Source organism: Calidris pugnax, unplaced genomic scaffold, assembly GCF_001431845.1.
Source record: "Calidris pugnax isolate Ruff unplaced genomic scaffold, ASM143184v1 scaffold206, whole genome shotgun sequence".
NCBI classification, from domain to species: Eukaryota; Metazoa; Chordata; class Aves; order Charadriiformes; family Scolopacidae; genus Calidris; species Calidris pugnax.
The window spans coordinates 140,332-159,884 of record NW_015090957.1 but is presented as its reverse complement, the minus strand read 5'-3'; the positions used below and the strand labels follow the sequence as shown (position 1 = coordinate 159,884).

General features: G+C 55.8%; 1 long non-coding RNA gene across 1 annotated transcript in view; it reads right to left on the bottom strand.

Annotated features, from left to right (window-relative positions):
- Positions 1-661: 661 nt before the first annotated feature.
- The window catches only part of LOC106893913, a 63,345-nt gene continuing 44,453 nt past the window's right edge, over positions 662-19,553 (bottom strand). Inside the window, exon 2 of the long non-coding RNA XR_001413198.1 lies at positions 662-1,572. This is a non-coding gene — a long non-coding RNA (uncharacterized LOC106893913). The remainder of the gene's footprint in view (positions 1,573-19,553) is intronic.

The following is a 19,553-nucleotide window of genomic DNA, read 5'->3' as shown; positions in this document are numbered from 1 at the left end:
TAGAATGGTTAGGGTTGGAAGGGACCTCAAAGATCATCCAGTTCCAACCCCCCTGCCATGGGCAGGGACACCTCCCACTAGAGCAGGTTGCTCAAGGCCTCATCCAGCCTGGCCTTGAACACTTCCAGGGATGGGGCAACAAATCTATGCTTAGGAGGCCACTGTGCTTTTTAGATGAAAGAACACCTTTGTTTTTTTTTTTTTAATAATGAATTAAATCATTAAAAAAAATAACAAAACCATATTTCCATTACATAAATATCCTTTTTACGTTGTATTTCCACACGGCGCCTTCTGGTGCTTCGCATCCAGTCTCCAGGGCGGGAGGGAACACACAGTCCAGGGATGTGAAACAACGGGATTTCAGGGGAATTAAAGTGCATTTCAGTGGCTTTCGGAGCAGGGGACATGCCAGGGGCGGCTTGCCTGGCCGTGCAGTTGGGGGGGTTATGGGTTGCAGAAAGGGAACGGGGAAAGGACAGGGGAGAGTTTTCCTGCAAAGCAAAGGCATTAAACTCTCAGCCTGGCCTTTGTTAGGGCAGAGAAGTTTGCCAAAGCGCTGGTTTCCTGTACAATCAAACGCATCCCCTCAGCAGCCCCGCGATAGGGCCATGATGTAAGTGTGGCTGAGCCAAGGCAAATGGAAAAGAACATCGAGCACTCACAGAGGCAACGGGTTTTATTAAGAGGTTTAATTGTTTCTGAGGGTGACATTTCCCCCCCTGTCTTGACGTTCCCCTTCGCTGAGGTTTGGCACCCCCAGCTCCTGCGCCCACTCCCAGCCCCACCTGGGATCCATAGGGGATGTGCTGGGGATGAGGACACTCAACCACCCATGGCAGAAGGTCCCCCCGAGGCCACCCAGCACTCCTGGCACAAGACAAGACTTTGCCAGACAGTTTTAAACCCCAGGGCACCACGATGGTCAGCAGAGCTTCCACCCCATGGCTCCTCCAAAGGTTTTCATGCCTCCAGGCATCGGCACCGAGCTGCGGGCTGGGTCCAGCCGTCCTCACGAAAAGCCTGAAACCCCGTTTTTTTTTCATCCAACAGAAGAGCAGAGAGATAAAAAAAAAAAATCAAAAAATCCACAGCTGGTTTCTGGGAACCAGGCAAGCACTTGGTCCTTCAAGGGAAAAGCATCGAGCTACCGTTTGACCCAAGAGCCCTTCACCATCCATCCATCCAGCACTTCCCGGCCAAGAGGATAATTTCCAAAGCCCAGCAGAGAACAGCTAATTAAGTCCTTTCGGCTCCGCGTGGGAGGTGGGAGCAAGGTCAGCGCCGGAGGAAAAACCCCCTTGTGGGGCTGAGGTCGAGGAGCCCAGCAAGGCTACGGGGGACAGCTGGTGGGGAAGCTGGTTTTAGTGGTGGGTGAAGGGTCTCACCACAGCCCCTGATGCTCCATCGCTCCCCATCGAGCTCAGCGGTCCCCAACATCCCTTCTTCCATGCTCACAGCTGAAGTGCCCATCCTCAGGAGGGGACTCCTGGATGTTTTGGCCACAATCGGTGCCCAGCACCTTGGTTGTGTCCTCTCAGGTTCCCATGCCCCAAGTTTTCACCGCGGACCCTGCGAAGGAAAAACAGGGCATTAATGGAAGGTCCATGCAGCCGGCTGCGATGAAGCAAATCACGATTCCTCTTTGCCACCAAATTAAATGTCTGGAGCAATGTGTGAAAGCGGAGATGCACCAGCAGCCCCAGTGCCTCCCCTAGAAACACCTTTGGCACCGAGGGACCCATCCACGCTTTGGGGGCTGGAGCCCACCCAAGCTGGTGGGACCCATTTACAGCTGCACAGCCCATGTCCAACCGTGCAGGGACCTGCTCTGCATCTACAGCCATTCGGACTCGGAGAGCAGAGGATGCACTGACAACATCCATGGGAAAACCAGAGAGACTCGGCCACGTGGCTCCAGAGAGCCCAAAAGAGGTGGCAGCCCCAAGGCTGAGCTCCCACGGGATTCAGGAGACATCAGCTGGAGGGGGCAGGATAATGTGAGGGTGGACAGGAGACACAGCCGGGGGCTGAGGGAAGAAAATCAAAAGGCCATTTCCGTGCAACGGCATCTGGGAGCGCAGGGGAAGGGAAAGCAGCTCCTCCTGCCTCCACACACGTGGGCTGTCTTTTGCGGTCCAAGGGATGTGCAAGTCACCCATCAAACATCCCAGCGCCGAGGCGGGACACAGGGCGACCACCGTGCTAGACGTTTGGAAGGAAGTGGGGAGAAGAAAACACAGCCCGAGAGCAAACACCGTCACCAGAGCGGGAATGGATCTCGTTTATCTCTCTCTGTCCGTGGGCTCCCCACCTATGAGCTCTCAAATCAGAACTGGGGGATCCAAGCTCCATCGCTCAGCGTGATTCAACCAGCCCCCATTTGTCTCAGACGAGCCCTTGGCCCATTTGGGGAGATTAATCATTTGCTCCCCTCTTTGATTCTCACCCTGCTCGCTCCATAAGATCATTAAACAGCTTTTCTCCCTGCCCAGCTCCTCGTCCTGATCCAGCATGAACTGGGGGCACGAAGGAAGAAGGGCAGAAGTTTGTGCTCATTTCTCCTGCAGGGCTTCTCATCTGTTTGCTTTGGGCTTCACGAGGAATCTCCTCACCAGCTTGGCTCCTCCTGGCCACGATATGGACGGAGGGATCAACCAGCCCCCGAGCCCCCCCTGCCCTGGGGCAAAGCCTGACAACCAGCTTCAGGCTTTTTTTGGGGGGGAAAGAAAGCGCGCAGCCTCTCCCAGTTTGCAAAACGCAGTGCGCAAGTGTCTCTGGCTCTTGTAAATGTGTTAAAAAATAAAACCCTTTAAGAGCTTCCAGATGTTCTGTTTATGTTGTGGTGTTACCCAGCTCCGTCCTCCCGAGGCCAATCCACAGCCTCAATGAAATTGCAGCAGCCAAGGGGGACGGCAGGGGGGAGTGGGGGAGGCAGAGGGGAGTGAAGGAGGTCCAGACCCTTTTCCTCCTCTTTCCCCCAACTTCTCCTGTTAACTCCTGTGCTGCTGGGAACGCGTTGAGTGTGGCTGCAAATCCTCCCTCCCGCTCCCAGCATCTCCCTCACGGGCATCCCTGGGGTCTGCAAGGGATGCACTAACCCCAAATTCCCAGGCTCTGGGGGCCACTGCACTGCAACGGGACAGGGAGACAACACGCCGGTGGTGACACCCCACAAGCACCCAATGCCCAAGCGTGAAGGTCCAGAAGCTCCAAGCCCACCCGGTGCACGCCTCCAACTTCACATCCACCTGAGAGGGCCCTAAAGGTCTACCAAAAGCTACCTGGCTGCTGGCGTGAAGATGTGACAGGGCACAAAAGCCTTGTTGGGGAGCCCTGGGCGTAGTCCCCGCACACACGGGACTCTTTGCACAGGGCGGTGCAGGTCCAGGGCGCTGCTTTTGAAGTTCCCCGGAGGGAGGTGCGTGGCTGGGAGCAATCAAAGCTCCATAAAGCAGAGATATCGCAGCCACGGGCGCAGGCTCTGATGTGTTATCTCCCCTCCCGGCCGGGGGAGGAGGGCAGGCATGGCTGCGGCTCATTTGAAAAGGTGTTAGCACCTGGAGATCAAAGGCGCTTCCTGATGCCTTCACCCCAGCGGTCAGCGCAGGACTGGGGACCGGGATGCAGCCGGAGCACCGTGGGATGGAGGCACCAGGAACAGGGGTGATGCAACCAGCCCAGCTGGCTCCTGTAGGATGTCCTCCTGCCCACTTCAGGGATGTTATCTTAGAATCATAGAATGGTTTGGGTTGGAAGGGACCTTAAAACCCACCCAGTGCCACCCCCTGCCCTGGGCAGGGACACCTCCCATCGGACCAGGTCGCTCCAAGCCCCCTCCAACCTGGCCTTGAACCCCTCCAGGGATGGGGCAGCCACAGCTTCTCTGGGCAACCTGGGCCAGGCTCTCACCACCCTCACACCAAAGAAGTTCTTCCCCACAGCTCATCTCCAGCTCTCCTCTCCCGGTCTGAACCCATTACCCCTCATCTTATCACTAAAGGCCCTTGTAAGAAGTCCCTCTTAGCACGTCCTCACTCCATGGATCAGGGATGTTGTTTGTTGCCACCCTTCAGGTGGGGAAATGGACCCGAGGCAGGTTCAATGCCACGTGCCTGCCCCGGTTTAACCCCACGCCGTGCGACAGAGCACTTTGTTTTGTCCCAGAGACCCCCCTGATGAAGGACCATCCTCCCCGGACACGAGTGACCTGAACAAACCCCACTCAGGACAAACCTCCCTCCTTCCCCAGCACTAAACCCACACCGAGTGCAATATCCCAGGTGCAATTTATTTTCTTCCTGGGGCTGGTTGCCCTCCCACAAACCCCACAGGGGCAGCATCTGCTTCCCCGTGCCCTGGACCACTCTGGCCCCGGGAGGACCAGCAGCCGGGCCACACACCGAGAGCCCCGAGGCCACCGGTGCCTCCTGGACACCAGCCCCCGCGCTGCTGCTGTTGTTCTCCTCTCCCCCAGCCCCACCACAACGCCCCAGGAGAGCATCAACCCCTGGAACAAGGGCACAAGCTGCCTCCCCCCTCGGCAGCAGCCCCGGGGAAGGAAGGAGAACGCATCCCTCCAGAGCAAACAGAGGAGGAGGCACCGAGTTTGCAGCAGGAATGATGATCCTCTGAGCATTTTGGAGATGGGGATCTGCCTCCTGCCCCGTCCCCCTCTTGTTGCCCACCCCATCTCCCCCCACCCAACACGTGCTTGCAAGAAGCAGGAATAGAAACAAGCCTTTTGGCTCCGGAGGATGGGAGCATCGTGTCCGCAGACAGCTTGAGGACAAACTGTGTGGGCAGCAAAGCCAAACAGGAAAGGAAAAGCAAGAGGCAGGGAAAAGGATTCTGGCAGCGATGGAGAGCTCATACCTCCCTGCTGCTCCCTCCCCCGGGTGTCCCTCCCCCAGACCCCTCGCCCTGCTCAGACATGCCCCCGTTCCACTTGTGCCGTCGAAACCCTTCCCACATCGAAGGGCTGGATTTAGAAAAATGCAGCTGGAGAGCTAAAGCCTGTTTGCAGGAACCGGTCCCAGCACAGTGGCCCTCGCCCCTCGTGGCATTGTCCCTACACACAGCCCCCAGCCCCAAAGCCCTGCGAAGGGACAGGGGAGCCCTGTCGTGTCCAGGAACGGGGACATTAAAGGTCCTGCAAAGGGATGGAGCTTCAGACCCACACACCCTGGTTGGTCTTACCCCTTCCAAAGCTCCAGGGAGGTGGGGGAGGATGGTGGTGAGGGACAGGGGGGACATGGGATCGTCCCTTCGCATCCCAGCCAGCCATTTGATACCGCCTTTAAAGCCATTTACAGTTTAGAGATGCAGGTTTATTCACATGCCCCAACGTGCTTAATGACCAAAGTGCTCCTCAGTGAACCCAGCGAGGGATTGTAAAATAAAGTCAATGAGGCAAGTGGATTAAAGACAAAAAAAAAAAAAAGGCAAAAGATCGGAGAGAGATGAAACGGAGCCGTTGAGTCACAGCCTGTGCCTGCCAATGCACGGTGTCCTCCCAACCCTCGGCAGACCCTCCTCAGGGGACAGTCCCCTCCTGCCAAGGGACCCCTGTCACCACCATCCCCCCCATGCAAACAGCCCCCCAAGCAGGTCAGGGCAGGGGTGACCCCGGTGCTACCGAGGGGACCGGTCCATCCCTCTCTGCTGTTGTCCCATCTCACATGGGGCTCCTCGCAGCTCCTTCATCGCCTCCTCCCTCCCAGCTCAGGCACCCCAGCCCCGCTCCACGGCAGCAGAACCCCCCACCATGGGCCACCTCACATCCCCAAGGCCAACAGCTATTTTCAGCAAAAGATGGAGCCGGGCAGTGATGTTAATTAACCCGGGCACTGGCCGTGCCTGAAACACAGCGGGGTCTGCCCTGAGGTGACAACCCCAGGAGGTGACCTGGGGAGACTCCTTGGGAGAACATTCTTGCCCTGCTGCCTGCTCCATCACCAGTGACACCCAGCACCCCCCATCTGAAACTGGAGCCCCCAGCTATCTGCTCCCACGCAGTGGTGGGGCTGGGTTCCATGGGGGGCTCAGGCTGGCCCTGGAGAACCCACAGCCCCCAATGGCATCTTGCAGCTCCATCTGGTGGAAGCGGGATGCTCTGGCCATGGACCACCAGGCCCACCCTGGTGTGGGTGCCTGCACAGGTGTGGTGGTAACCCAGGACCACCATCCTCCAGCGAGGAGCCAAGCTGGCCACATCTCATCGCAGTTGGCCACATCTCATCGTGGCCAACACAGACACAGGACCCCAGCCCAGGGTCCCACGGACACCCTCAGGGGATGGAGGAAAGGAACCCTGTGGTGACCAGCCCGTGTCACCCCATCCCACGCTGTCCCCACCCTGTGAATACACCTGGAGCTGCGTGAAAACCACACTCAGAAGGGATCATTCCCATGAGGAATCTGAGTGATCCCGAGGAAAAAGCAGCGTGTCTCGTCCGACACATCTTCAGAACAATGTCTCACTCAATGTGGCTTAAAACTGGCTACGAAGGAGCCCCCAGGCTCTGTGCAACCCTTCGTCACCGCAAACGAGCCTTCTCCTTAAAACCACCAGACTCTGTTGCAAGAGCCAACCTAATTCCCAGAGTTTGAGCCCGAAGAGATTATCTTCGTTTACCAACCTAGGCATGCGATACAGAAAGCCCTGCCAAAATCCCAGACGGCCTCAGAGGAGATGTCATTAAAGCTCTCTCAGCCAGAGGAAGCCCTGGGAGGGTTTTGTTCCCATGCCACCCTTTTTCTGGTAAGGTGTTAATAAATAACCCCGGCCCAGACAGGTGCTGTCAGCGCTGCCCTGAGTCACCGACCTGCCGCGGAGCAAACCGCCCCCAGTCACCCAGGGACGGTCCCTTCAGCCAAACACACGTCCAGGAGCCCCCCTCAAAGCCCCAGAGGAGAGGAGGGGGGTGCACAGTGACAAACCACAGAGGGGGCAAACTGTAAGAGACACCCCCCCCGCCTCGGTCCTGGCTTTTTAACCCAAAGGTAGCCAAGGGCATTCGTGGAGAGCTCCTTCTGAGATGCAACACCTTGGAAACCTCACAAGGTTGAGATGCAGTAGGTAGGGTTTGCAGAGTCACAGAATGGTTTGGGTTGGAAGGGACCTTAAAACCCACCCAGTGCCACCCCCTGCCCTGGGCAGGGACACCTCCCACCAGACCAGGTTGCTCCAAGCCCCCTCCAACCTGCCCTTGAACCCCTCCAGGGATGGGGCAGCCACAGCTTCTCTGGGCAACCTGGGCCAGGCTCTCACAACCCTCACACCAAACAAGTTCTTCCCCACGTCTCATCTAAATTTCCCCTCTTTTCAGTTTAAAACCTTTCCCCCTTGTCCTATGGCTCCCCTCCCTGATCCAGAGTCCCTCCCCATCTCTCCTGGAGCCCCTTGAGGGACTGGAAGGGGCTCTAAGGTCTCCCCGGAGCCTTCTCTTCTCCAGGCTGAACCCCCCCAACTCTCTCAGCCTGTCCCCACAGCAGAGGGGCTCCAGCCCTCCCAGCATCTCCGTGGCCTCCTCTGGCCCCATCCACCAGCTCCATCCCAGAAAGGACCCTGTTCCTGCTCCCGGCATCGCAGCAGCCTCCTGCTCTCCAGGGAGAAGAAACAGCTGTGGAACCAAAGCTCCCCGGCTGCATCCCAGGGGATGTGGGTCCAGGAGAGCTGCTGCCGTTCAGCCCCACAAGGGATGTGCTTGGAGAGAGAGCAGAGCCTGCCCCAGCCCAAACCATTGCTCCCAGCTCCAGGTTTCCTCCTCACATACCAGCCCCGACCAACCCACCGAGACCTAAACACCTCAGAGCGAGCGAGGCTAAAAATATACCTTTTCACCCCCCACCAGAAACACCTCCAACGACTTTCTCCTCGCCCTCCAACCTGTTCTGCGTGTGGGACGAGGCTGCCTCCTCCTCTGGCTCTTTCGAGTAATTTTTTCCCCCCCTCCTTCCCCGCAAGAAAAGGCCGCTCTTTCTTTAAAGCCATGTGTCACTTGGAGACTGACAGCCAGATGAAAGAATGAAGAAAGTCCCATTCTCCTTCATTTTTTGCAGCCAGGAGATAAGCAGGGACCCGTGTCAGGGCTTGGACAGGAGGGAGTCCCAGGAGGGGCTGCAGGCAGGTTTCGGGCAGGCTCTGGCACCCGATGACAGTTCTGGCTCCTTTATTAAAAGTATCCCCAAAGTGATAACCCTCTGACAGACTGATGGATGGGCCTAAGCAGCGAAACCACGTTCCCTCAGCATGAACTTTGTTCACCTCCCAGCATTTTTGCTTCTCCTGCCTGGACTCCAGTGGTTCCCACCACGGGAGCCGAGCAGCTACCCTTGGTTTCTGCCATCAGCAGGAGCCCCTGATGATCCACCTGATCCCTGGGCTCATCCAAATGAGCCAGAGGGCTTTTCCCCCTCCTCTTCCCACCAACAGCAAATACCACAGCCCCCCAGGGAGAGGGGATCCCCCAACCACAGAGGCCACGTCCCGACAGATCACGGGGCGACCCCCAGCACAGACACAAGAGTTTCCTGCAGCCCCGCTCCCCCCACCAGCAAAATTCCCTTTAATTAGACCAAACTAATTCCACCTTACCCCACAAATACCTTCAGATATCACTTAATCCCACAGCAGGCTCTTCCCCATTGCCAGCTGCAGGTGTAACCCATCTCCTCGGCCACCATCCCACATCTTCACCTGATCTGGGCACGAAACACTCTTGGCTCTCCACCAGCACAAGGTATCCCCATATTTTGGGGCGTTTAATCCCAGAGAAGGAGAACAGGGCATGCTCAGACCCTGCACTTGGGTTCCTCCTGAGCATCCTGGGGTCTCCCCAGAGCAAGACCTTTACCCACTGCTGCTCCAGAGGAGGTAGAGGAGCTCTGGGATGGGATGGGACAGGGCAGCACTGCAAAACCAGCCCAGGTGCATTAATCCCCATTCCCAAGGCAGCTCGTGGCTGCTGAGCCTCCCCCTGTGCCCTGCCCGAACCCTTCCTGGGACTCCCACATCCCATGTTCATGGAAAACAGGTCTGGACTCCCACAGCTCTGGATGCAGGGGTTGCACAAACTGCCCATCCACCCCCCAGCTCTGCCAACGTCCCCTCGGGATGCTCTGTGCCACCTCCTGCATCCAAGCAGAGGTGAGCAGGGATGGATCCCCAGGATAAAAGGGATGATCAGGGCTGCACATCCTCACTCTCACACACCCCTCTCCTCTCCCGCCCCGGAGCAGCCCCGCACTGGCTCAAAGCACGGGAAAAGAGCTGCAAAACCTCCTTGTTTGGCTCCAGGGAGGTGCTGGGTTCAGCCTGGGGGTGAGCTCTGCTCCCCGTTGCCTGGGGATGTTCAAAGTCAAGGGTGCACCCCAGACAAGGGTGCAAAAGTGCCCCCCTTAGAGCCCTGCCCTTGCTGGAGGCAGGACCCCTGCCCTCTGACACCCACCCCGCCGGGGAGGGCAGGGAAAGAGGGAAAACCATCCGGCTGCACATTTATTTTGCAGCTTTGAGCCGATTTCTATCCCCCGGGGATTACCAATTTAAGCAGTGTTTTTTCCTGTTCTGACCCTAAGCTGATTAATTCTCTGTACCCCCCACCACCACCACCCTTTATCCCTCAGTTCTGCCCCCCCTGCTTCCTTTTGCATGAAAAAATGAGGATATGAAATGCTGGCAAAGTGTGCCAAGGCAGAGCCAGGTGGGGAGAGCAGGACCATGGCCTAAAGGATGCTCCCTGAGCCCACGGGGGGGCCCAATCCTGCCTCTCCCACAGAACCATTAGCCCTCTCATGGTGGCTGGGCCACCAAAACCACAGCTTTACAATCTTTATCTTTTTAAAGCAAATTGATATCCCCGAGGATGGGGGGAAAACCTCCCCCTCTCCCCGTTCCGCTGGTCCCAGCCGGGGTGAGGTCCATCGGCACCAGCATCGCTCTCCCAGTCCGATGGAAACAACTGGATCCCACCAGAGAGACTGGTGGGGACTCATCCAAGAGCAGGGAAACCTGCCCTGGCACGATCCAGCCGCCGTGATTCCAAGCAACAGGAACCTCCTCATCCGTCGCCGGCAGCGGCACGTAGCCCAGGACACCAGCGAGCCCCTCAAAGAGAGGAACTGGGGAGGCTGGGGGACCTGGGGGCAAGGAGGGGGGATGCAAAAGCTGCATTTCTCCAGGAGCCTCCAGGGTGGTGGCTTCAGGGCATGTCTTTGCCGAGGTGACATGGAAGCTCGGGGACACCTTCCGATGGGACAAGCCACATCCCATCGCCCACCAGCACCACGGTTACAAAGGGGCTCCTCTCCCATTTGGCTCTAGAAGCCAAAGAAAAGCAATTTTATTTGCAGAGTCTCCCCGTCCAAGTGCCTTGGCCCTAAGGGGAGATGCCTCAGGTCATCCCTCTCCCAAAAATCCTGGGTTAAATCCAGCTTTCCCTCCCAGAGTGACCCATCTCCCCCAGTTCATGGAGCCAGATGGACCCTTTGCCATCTTTGCAGCTTCCACACCCCTAGAATTCAGGCACCTTCCCCTGGGAGCCCCCAGACATCCCCCCCAGACATCCCCCCATCCACTGTTCCTCCTCCCATGAGACCACGGCCACAGCGTCCCCGGCTCCATCACCCTCCCCCCCCCCCCCCCAGCCGTGGGGGGAGATCTGTAACAGAAAATAATCCCCAGTTAATTGCCTAAAATCACAGAGCAAACCCGGAGGAGGAGCCGGGGGAGGCCAGAACATCCCTCGCAGGCAGACACAGGCACGGCCGGCTCCGCCGTACGGCAGGAAGGTTGGGAACACACACCCTATAAAAAGATAGTTATACAATCTGCAGGGGTAAATTAGCGCAGCAAAAACACTGCTTAATTCTCCCAGCAGACCTCAACATCGGATCAAGAGGTAAAATTACCTCTCACCTGCAGTGAGATGGACCCCCGGGTCAGGATTAGGGCTTATTGCTGAGGCAGGGTGGGAAGCTCCAGCCCTCCCCCCAAATTTGGCTGTGGGAGAGGAGCAAAGTTGGGCTGTTTGTCCCTTCTGGATGCTTGAAAACACAGAACAACAAGAAGAACCCTTTCTGTGCATCAATCAAGGCAGAAGTCTGAACTGTAGACAAACCAGTCTTTTGTTTTTAAGTGGAAAGGCATAAAAAATTGGGATTTTTTTTTTTTATTTTAATTACTACACTTAAATAACTTTCCTTTAAGTGGAAGAAAAAAGACGCCTGAAACAACCACGTCTCACGGTTGGTCTGGTCCAGCCCAAGGACACGCAGCCAAAAGAACAAACTAACCCCCTTCAAACAAACACACAACTCAAAGCCCATCCTCGGCTCATCTCAGCCTAAATCTGAGCTGCAGGAACACATCCCCCACCTCCCGCCCCGCCGGCCTTCCAGGGACAGGGAAAAAGTGTAAAAAGAAAAGAAAAAAAAAAGGTCTTTTGTTGTACTTTAAATTTGTTGGAAGTGGGGGATGCTCTGGGGGAAAAGCAAAATTTTTAAAAATAATTTTAATGGACTCTAAAAAAAACCCAAAAAACAATAGAAACAATATTTTTATTATGCCCCTGTTAACACCAGCCTATTGCTGATCATTCTACAAGTGCAAACATAACCATGTGTGGCCACATTTGGGACTATTTGGGGTTGGCATCACCCGAGGGCACCCTGTTGTGATGCTCGTGGGCAGTCCCAAGTGGTGACATCCTGGTGACATCCCTTCCCCAGCCCTCAGCAGAGACAAATTGGGGTTTCTGCACCACTGTGATGGGCAGAAGGGCTCCCAAATTCAGTCCTGGGATGGGGAAGGTTCAAGGTGAGGGTTTGGTGTCCCCCCTGAAAGACCATTCCCAAAGCAAACGGGACTCTCCGTCGGGGCCAAGCCGTTGGGGTGACCTCGGCAGAGGGCAGGCAGAAATGTACTTTCAGCCCAGCGTTTCCTAGAATTAGTCAGGAATTTTTTGAAGCTGTTGCTGGCTGGGAAATGCCAACGGGTTGAAACTCCAACTTGATGCAGGAATATAAAAATGTAGGTCAGGAAAAAAAAAAAAAAAAAAAAAAAGCCTCCCAGTGAAAAAGCTCCTTGTTCCTGGGCACGACGCCTCGTCCCACAGGCCCCGCGGTGCCGTCCCCGGGCGAAAGGCTTTGGGGAGGGCTGGGGGGTTGATGTGCACCTGGAAAATCTCTCCAAACCTCGGGGTTTGTAGAGGGGGACGGGGGCGTTCCTGCGGTGCCTGCGGACGGAGGGCACCGGCGGTGCCGCCGCGGTGGGGCTGGTGCTGCCAGGGCACGCTCAGCCCGCCCCGGCCTGCCCTCAGCCACAGGGCACACACCCGTCCTCTACACTTTCTACGTCTTTTCCCAGATATTCCCAGCACTCTGCTGTTCAGTTCAAGGCACAGATTGCAGCAGAGCAGTAAATGCCTGTTCCCATCGCCCAGACAAAAAAAAAAAAATCAGCCTGGGGTTTTCAACGTGCCCTGGGGCAAAGCAGGGAGGGGAAAGCCAAAAGGCAGCGATTTCACAGAATCATGGAACGGTTTGAGTTGGAAGGAACCTTAAAGACCGTCAAGTCCCACCTCCCACCAGCCCAGGTTGCTCCAAGCCCCCTCCAACCTGGCCTTGAACCCCTCCAGGGATGGGGCAGCCACAGCTTCTCTGGCCAACCTGGGCCAGGCTCTCACCACCCTCACACCAAACAAGTTCTTCCTAAAATCTCATTAAATCTCCCCTCTTTCAGGTTAAAACCATTTCCCCTCGTCCTATGGGCTCCCCTCCCTGATCCAGAGTCCCTCCCCATCTCTCCTGGAGCCCCTTGAGGGACTGGAAGGGGCTCTAAGGTCTCCCTGGAGCCTTCTCTTCTCCAGGCTGAACCCCCCAGCTCTCTCAGCCTGTCCCCACAGCAGAGGGGCTCCAGCCCCCCCAGCATCTTCAACACACTATTAAATGCAATAAATGCAGTTCAATCTACCCAGCCTCACAAGCAGCATCTTCCCCTCATCGATGTCCAACGTAAGACCAGCGCAGAGAGAGATTTTTTCAGAGAAAATCCACCTTCCAAAAAAACTAGAAAGTTACTCCAGCAACCCTGGGGCACCCCCAGCCCCCTCCCCTCCGGAGCTGGGGAATAGCTGATCCCTTTTCAACACTCCCACGTATCGCAGCAGTAATTTACAGAGCTCATTTACCCCCACGCAGCCCTGCCTGCGCTCAGCGCCCGCGCCAGCTACGGAGCTCAGCCCTCCGCAGCAATTTGATTTTTGTTTGCTTTAATTGAGAAAAGAAATAAAATTGAAAAAAAAATTGAAAGAAGAAGAAAAAAAAACAAAAAAAAACTTTCTCCCAACCCCTTGGTTTCATTTTTCAGGTGCCTTGATTTATTGATTGGCCTATTCCCTTTTAATAGGCTCTCCCCACCGGAGCCGGGGTGTTTCCTGCGGGAAGGGTCCATGCACTGCAGCTCGAGGGGGTCCTGCCACGTGCAGCCTGGGTTAGGGCCCCTCCTGTCCCCAGCAATGAGACCTGGTCCCCAGCATCATCATCTTCATTTGAGGAGGAAGAAAGTTGGGTGCAGCTGCATCCCCTCCTCTGGAGGCGGCTGCAACCTCCCTCCCTCCCTCCATCCTGGGCAGGTCGTGGTCCAGCCCTGCCCATCCCCAGGGGCACGTCACCCCCTTGCAGGCACCTTTTGGGTCTCAGTTCCCATGACTCAGACAACAAAAGCAAAGAAAACAGCAAAGAAAACTTCCAAGGTAGATCTTTTCATGGGATAACGAAAGGATCGCAGGCAAAATAGGATTTTTTCAATGCTACACCCACTTCTGTGTTGCTTTAAAATTCACCCTCTTTCCTCACAGAGAAAATACTTCAAGAAACCCAATTGCTCATCCTGCAGGAATTGGGTGACCCTCATCCCGTGCTCAGGAGTGTGATCCCCATCCCGTGCTCACGAGCATCACGATGACAAACCCCCCAGCATCACACAATCAGGGCAATGAGACCTGAACATCCCAGGCAGCTGAGTGAAGCTGAGGCACCTCGAAAGGCTGCAAGAAATGCTTAGAATTTACACACGTGTCTGAACTCCCTGGAATTCACTGCACTTTGGAAAACGAACACGTGCGTCTGTGTATAATATAGGAAATTAATGGGGTTCAGCTTTCAGAGGTGGCTCCCCCTCCAGCACAAAACCACCCTCTTTTAAACGCCTCAGAAAACCAGAGCAACACAAAATCTGCCACAACAATGTGCCAGCACAGAGCCCAGGGGACCGGTCCCCCAGGGAAGCCAGGACTGGCACGAGCAGACATTGCCCCAAGAGCCTGGTGAGGATGAGGATGGACCTCTCCCACCCGTCAGCTTCCTCTCTCCCTCCCAGGGGTGACTTTATGGTTGGAAACACCAAGCCAGGGTTTGGGGGGGATGGAACCCAAGGGCAGAGCAGCTTCATCTCAGCCCCATCCTTCATGTGCCAGCACAGAGCCCAGGGGACCGGTCCCCCAGGGAAGCCAGGACTGGCACGAGCAGACATTGCCCCAAGAGCCTGGTGAGGATGAGGATGGACCTCTCCCACCCGTCAGCTTCCTCTCTCCCTCCCAGGGGTGACTTTATGGTTGGAAACACCAAGCCAGGGTTTGGGGGGGATGGAACCCAAGGGCAGAGCAGCTTCATCTCAGCCCCATCCTTCAGGCAGGCAAGGAGAGAAACCTGGAGGTTTCCATCTGAGGAAGGCAAGAGGAGCCTGGCACTGCCCACACTTCCTCCCACCACCCTCCTCCTCCTCCTCCCCCGGTTCCCTTTGTTTCCTTGGGTAAGATCCAGGGCACGGTGCCCACGAGGAGAATTCCCAGCAGATGAGATCTACATCTCATTTAATTAAATTTTTCCTTTTAGATCAAATAAGAGGACTCTGCCCAGCCAAGGGCAGGAGAAGCAGCTCCGGCCAGTCGCCAAGCCCTCAGCCCCACTGGGTTTTTCCTCCCAGGTTGGACACAGAAGCTGGAGGAGAGGTGGACCCAGCATCCAGGAGGATGCTCAGAGGACCTGGAGACCTTTGGATACGTGGCCAGGGAGGATGGGTGAAAATGCATCCTTTATGGTGGGGAACCACACGTAACCCAGCTAACTAGTCCCACGCACTGGGACTAGCTGGAGACCTTTGGATACGTGGCCAGGGAGGATGGGTGAAAATGCATCCTTTATGGTGGTGAACCACACGTAACCCAGCTAACTAGTCCCACGCACTGGGTTGATGGGAGTCGGAAAGGACTCAATGAAATGAGTCGTGTGGGGGAGAGCCCTTGTGGTTTTCCAGCTTTTCACCAGCTTTATGGTCTCTCTTCTGCAGATTGTCCCCAGTTCCAGACTGGGACCAAGGAGCCATGGATCGCTACCCCATTGAGACAATCTAGAAACCACCCTGAAACATGTGGGACCTCCAGCAACAAAAGTAAAGGGGAAAACTGGAAATTTATCCCTACCTGAGCCCTTTCACCAGCCTCTGTGACAAGGGGAGACCCACCAGCTCCAGCCATCCAAGGCTCCTTAGACATCTCACTGAGGATGATGATGCTAAACCTGCCCTTGCACCCCACGGAGGAGCATCCCCCAGCTCCCGCTTGCCCACGAGCACCGCTCCACCAGTTCAGACTGGGTAAAGCTGCTCGAAGCCACGTTTTTCACCGGCACAGCAAGCAGGCTTGGCCTTCCGACAACCAGGGCCTTTTTAAATAATATATATATATCTCTCTCAGTCTCGCTACGCTGCTGGCTGAGCCCCAGACGGCTGCAACTGGGGCCAATCCCCAGGATAAACACAGCCTACCTGGGTCTGTAAGTGCCAGAAGCATGTAGGCACCATGCACCAGCCCTTATATAAACAGCCCTGCAAAAACAGCCCTGAGCGCTGCAGGAACACTTGTAGTACGCACCCGACACCAGATGAAGTGTTTGGGAACATTAACTGCCACGGATCCCCGGGGGGGGGAGATGCTTTCCCTCCCTCCTGCCCGCCCCACGCATCAGCCTTAAAGGCAAACCCCAGCAGCCTTGCCCTGCTCGCCCCGGGTGTCAGGATCAGCTGGAGGATGAGGATGGTGACCTGCATCCCGAGATGTTCTCAGCCACTTGGGGGTCCGGGATGTGCAGCTGGAGAAGCCCCACCACACTGCTTATACCAGCTGAGGAAGGGATGGAGGGATGGAAGGATGGAGGAAGGGATGGATGGAAAGATGGAGGGAGGGATGGAAGGAGGAAGGGATGGAGAAATGGATGGGTGGATGGATGGATGGAAGGAAGGATGGAGGGAAGGATGGAGAAGGATGGAGGGAGGGATGGATGGAAGGAAGGATGGAGGGATGGATGGATGGAAGGAAGGATGGAGGAAGGGATGGATGGAAAGATGGAGGGAGGGAGGGATGGAAAGATGGAGGGAGGGAGGGATGGAGAAATGGATGGATGGATGGATGGATGGATGGATGGAAGGAAGGACGGAGGGAGGGATGGAGGGAGGAAGGGATGGAGAAATGGATGGATGGATGGAAGGAAGGAAGGATGGAGGGAGGGATGGAGGGAGGAAGGGATGGAGGAATGGATGGATGGAAGGAAGGATGGAAGGAAGGATGGAGGGAGGGATGGAGGGAGGGATGGATGGAGGAATGGATGGAAGGAGGAAGGGATGGAGGGATGGATCGATGAAGGGAAGGATGGAAGGAGGGGGATGGAGAAATGGATGGATGGATGGAAGGAAGGAAGGATGGAGGGAGGGATGGAGGGAGGAAGGGATGGAGGAATGGATGGATGGAAGGAAGGAAGGAAGGAAGGATGGAGGGAGGGATGGAGGGAGGAAGGGATGGAGGAATGGATGGATGGAAGGAAGGATGGAAGGAAGGATGGAGGGAGGGATGGAGGGAGGGATGGATGGAGGGAAGGATGGAAGGAGGAAGGGATGGAGGAATGGATGGATGGATGGATGGAAGGAAGGATGGAGGCAGGCTGGAGGGATGGATGATGCAGGCAATGCTGGGCAGCCAGCAGAGCAAGGGGCTGGGACGCAGCAGAGCCAGCAGGGACCTGACCCTCTGGATGGGCAGCAAACGAGCTGCAGAAAGAGCCAAAAGGTGCCCAAGAGCTGTGTGAAACCCAGGACTGAGGTTTCAGGCACTCTGGCCGTGCAGGAGGAGCGGGTGCTCCTGCAGGATGAAGGCTCCCAGTAGCAGCATCACTGGGAGGTCCCCGCAGCAACGCTTCACCTTGCAGAAAAAACAAAAAAAACAAAACAAAACAAAACAAAACAAAACAAAAACCAAAACCAAAAAAGGCAAGATTCCTGCCTGCAAAAACTTCACAAAGCAGGTGCAACAACTGGGGCTGTGCAAATCTTTTCAAAGCTATTTCAAAGACTCCCCACCCTTTCTCTCTACCTGCCCCCAACCCTCTAACCCTTCATTTTCAAGGCAGGCGGTGGCTTTGGGAGGGTTAAAAAGGTGTGTGTGTGCCCGCAGGGCCGGGCTCCCCTCCCTTCTCTCGCCCCTCTCTTCCCGGCATGGACTTGGAGACCGGAGGCTCTCCAGATTTAATCTCCAAGACAAACATACTGTAGCTGGAGCCTGCTCCATTCGCACTTAGACCACAGATATTAAACAGCAGCTGCCGGGCTCGCGGCTCGGCCCCCATCGCCCTGCAGCACCGTTGGCATCCCCCCCCTCCCCTTCCCCAAATTTCTTCCACGCACACAGTGTCAGTGAATTGCCACCAGCTTTGCAATGAAGCTTTGTGGCTGGGAGTGAAGAAAAACCCACCACAAAGAAGCCATCCATGTCTCTGGGTGGGTTTTTATGGAGCTCGCCCGGGGTCCCCTCTGCCTGGCCCGAGCCACCAGCACGGAGGGATGGATGGATGGATGGATGGATGGAGGAAAGCAGGGGAAAAAGCAGCATCAAAATATCAAACGGGACCCCTGGGGTGGCTCAAGGTGCTGATCCAGCCAGGGCCACACGTCTGGGCTTTGCAGAAACGAGGCACATCTCAGAGAAGCTTTATTCCCTTTGTTATTCCTTTATTCCTTCCCTGTTTTATTCCCTTTCCCCCCCCCGAGATCCCTGGTGCGGTACCCAGAAACGCCAGCTCCCCCCAGCAAACATCAGGAGGAGGAGGAGGAAGAGGAGGAGGCGGCACAGGAGCTGCTAAAAAACACTTGATACAAGCCAGTGGTTTGTACATTGTCCAGGGTAGTTATTAGAGTGATAAAGGTAAAAATCTCATGTCAGACCAGAACGTGCCGAGTGCCACATCTCAGAGATGCAGGTAACACCTGGAGGGGCTTGTTCGGAGAAGGAGGAAGGAAAGGGTCTCCAGGCTATTTGGCACCAGGAGCTTTCCAGTAAAGACTTATCTCACATCTTACGTTTCAGTCGGAAGTTACGAGATTTAGTTCATTTTCCACAGGGAAGGGGAGAGACGAGTCGCCTGCCAGGAGCCCCGGAGCTGCCGGACTCAGCCCCCGGAGCTGGGCTCCAGACAGGGCCAGGCTCAGCACGTCAAAAAGCCACTTTCCATCCTTAAAACCTCCAGGCAAAAACCTGGATTGCGGAAAGTCACCGTGGCTCACTCCAGGCACCCACTTTCTGGACATTTAACTGACTTCAGCACCAAGAAATGTATTTTCATATGACATCCCGGGACTTCCAGGAGAGGAAAAACTCACCCAGCCAAGCTTCCAGCCTCCCCACCCCAGCCTGGAAAACAGGAGCTCGAATTATCTCCAAATGGGGTGAAAAGCTCAGGATTCAGGCCGGAGCTGGCACGGGAGAGCGCAGTAAAGGGCTTGATGGCAGCAGGATCCCGACCACCCTGTGCCACGGCCCAAAACCCAGCAATAAAATTGCTTTCTGAAGACGATGCACGGATTAATTACACACATACACACTGATGTTTTCATGAAAAAGGCTATTCTATAAAAATTGTGGGAGCCATAAAAATATAAATAGTCCTCCAGGCACCACAAAATGATGCCATTTTAAGTGCATTTATTTTTTCCTTGAAATCTGCGGGGTGGTATTTAAAGATGAAGGGGGGAGGGGGGAGGAATATGTGCTGCTCTGTCCCAACGCCAAACGCCCCACAGAGCTCTGGTGGTCTCCCAGAGCCAAACCAGGGGCTCCAGGTCCCCCGTTTAATGACCTCTCCACACCTTTTATGTGCCACCCCGCTGAAAGACATCAAGCATCTCACCCCGGCTGCAGCCTTGCACGTGGTGGTGGCCACCGGCCCCCGAGAAACACCCAGCCCAGTTCTCCCCCCACCCCGGACCCAAAAGGCTTTCTCAATATTTGCCTTTGCGATATCAAAAGGTGGCCACAGCCCGATTCCCGAGGCGCTTGGCAACTCGCTGGTGGTCCCTAAATAAGCAGCCAGATGATCTCACACCAAACATCCTGGGGTCCTTGTGGGCAGCCCCGGTGCAGACCACAGAAACCTTCAAACGAGCCCTCGGAACAGGGGAGGCTCAGTTCCCTCCCAAGCCACCGACCTCCTCCTCCAGCCCCGTCCAC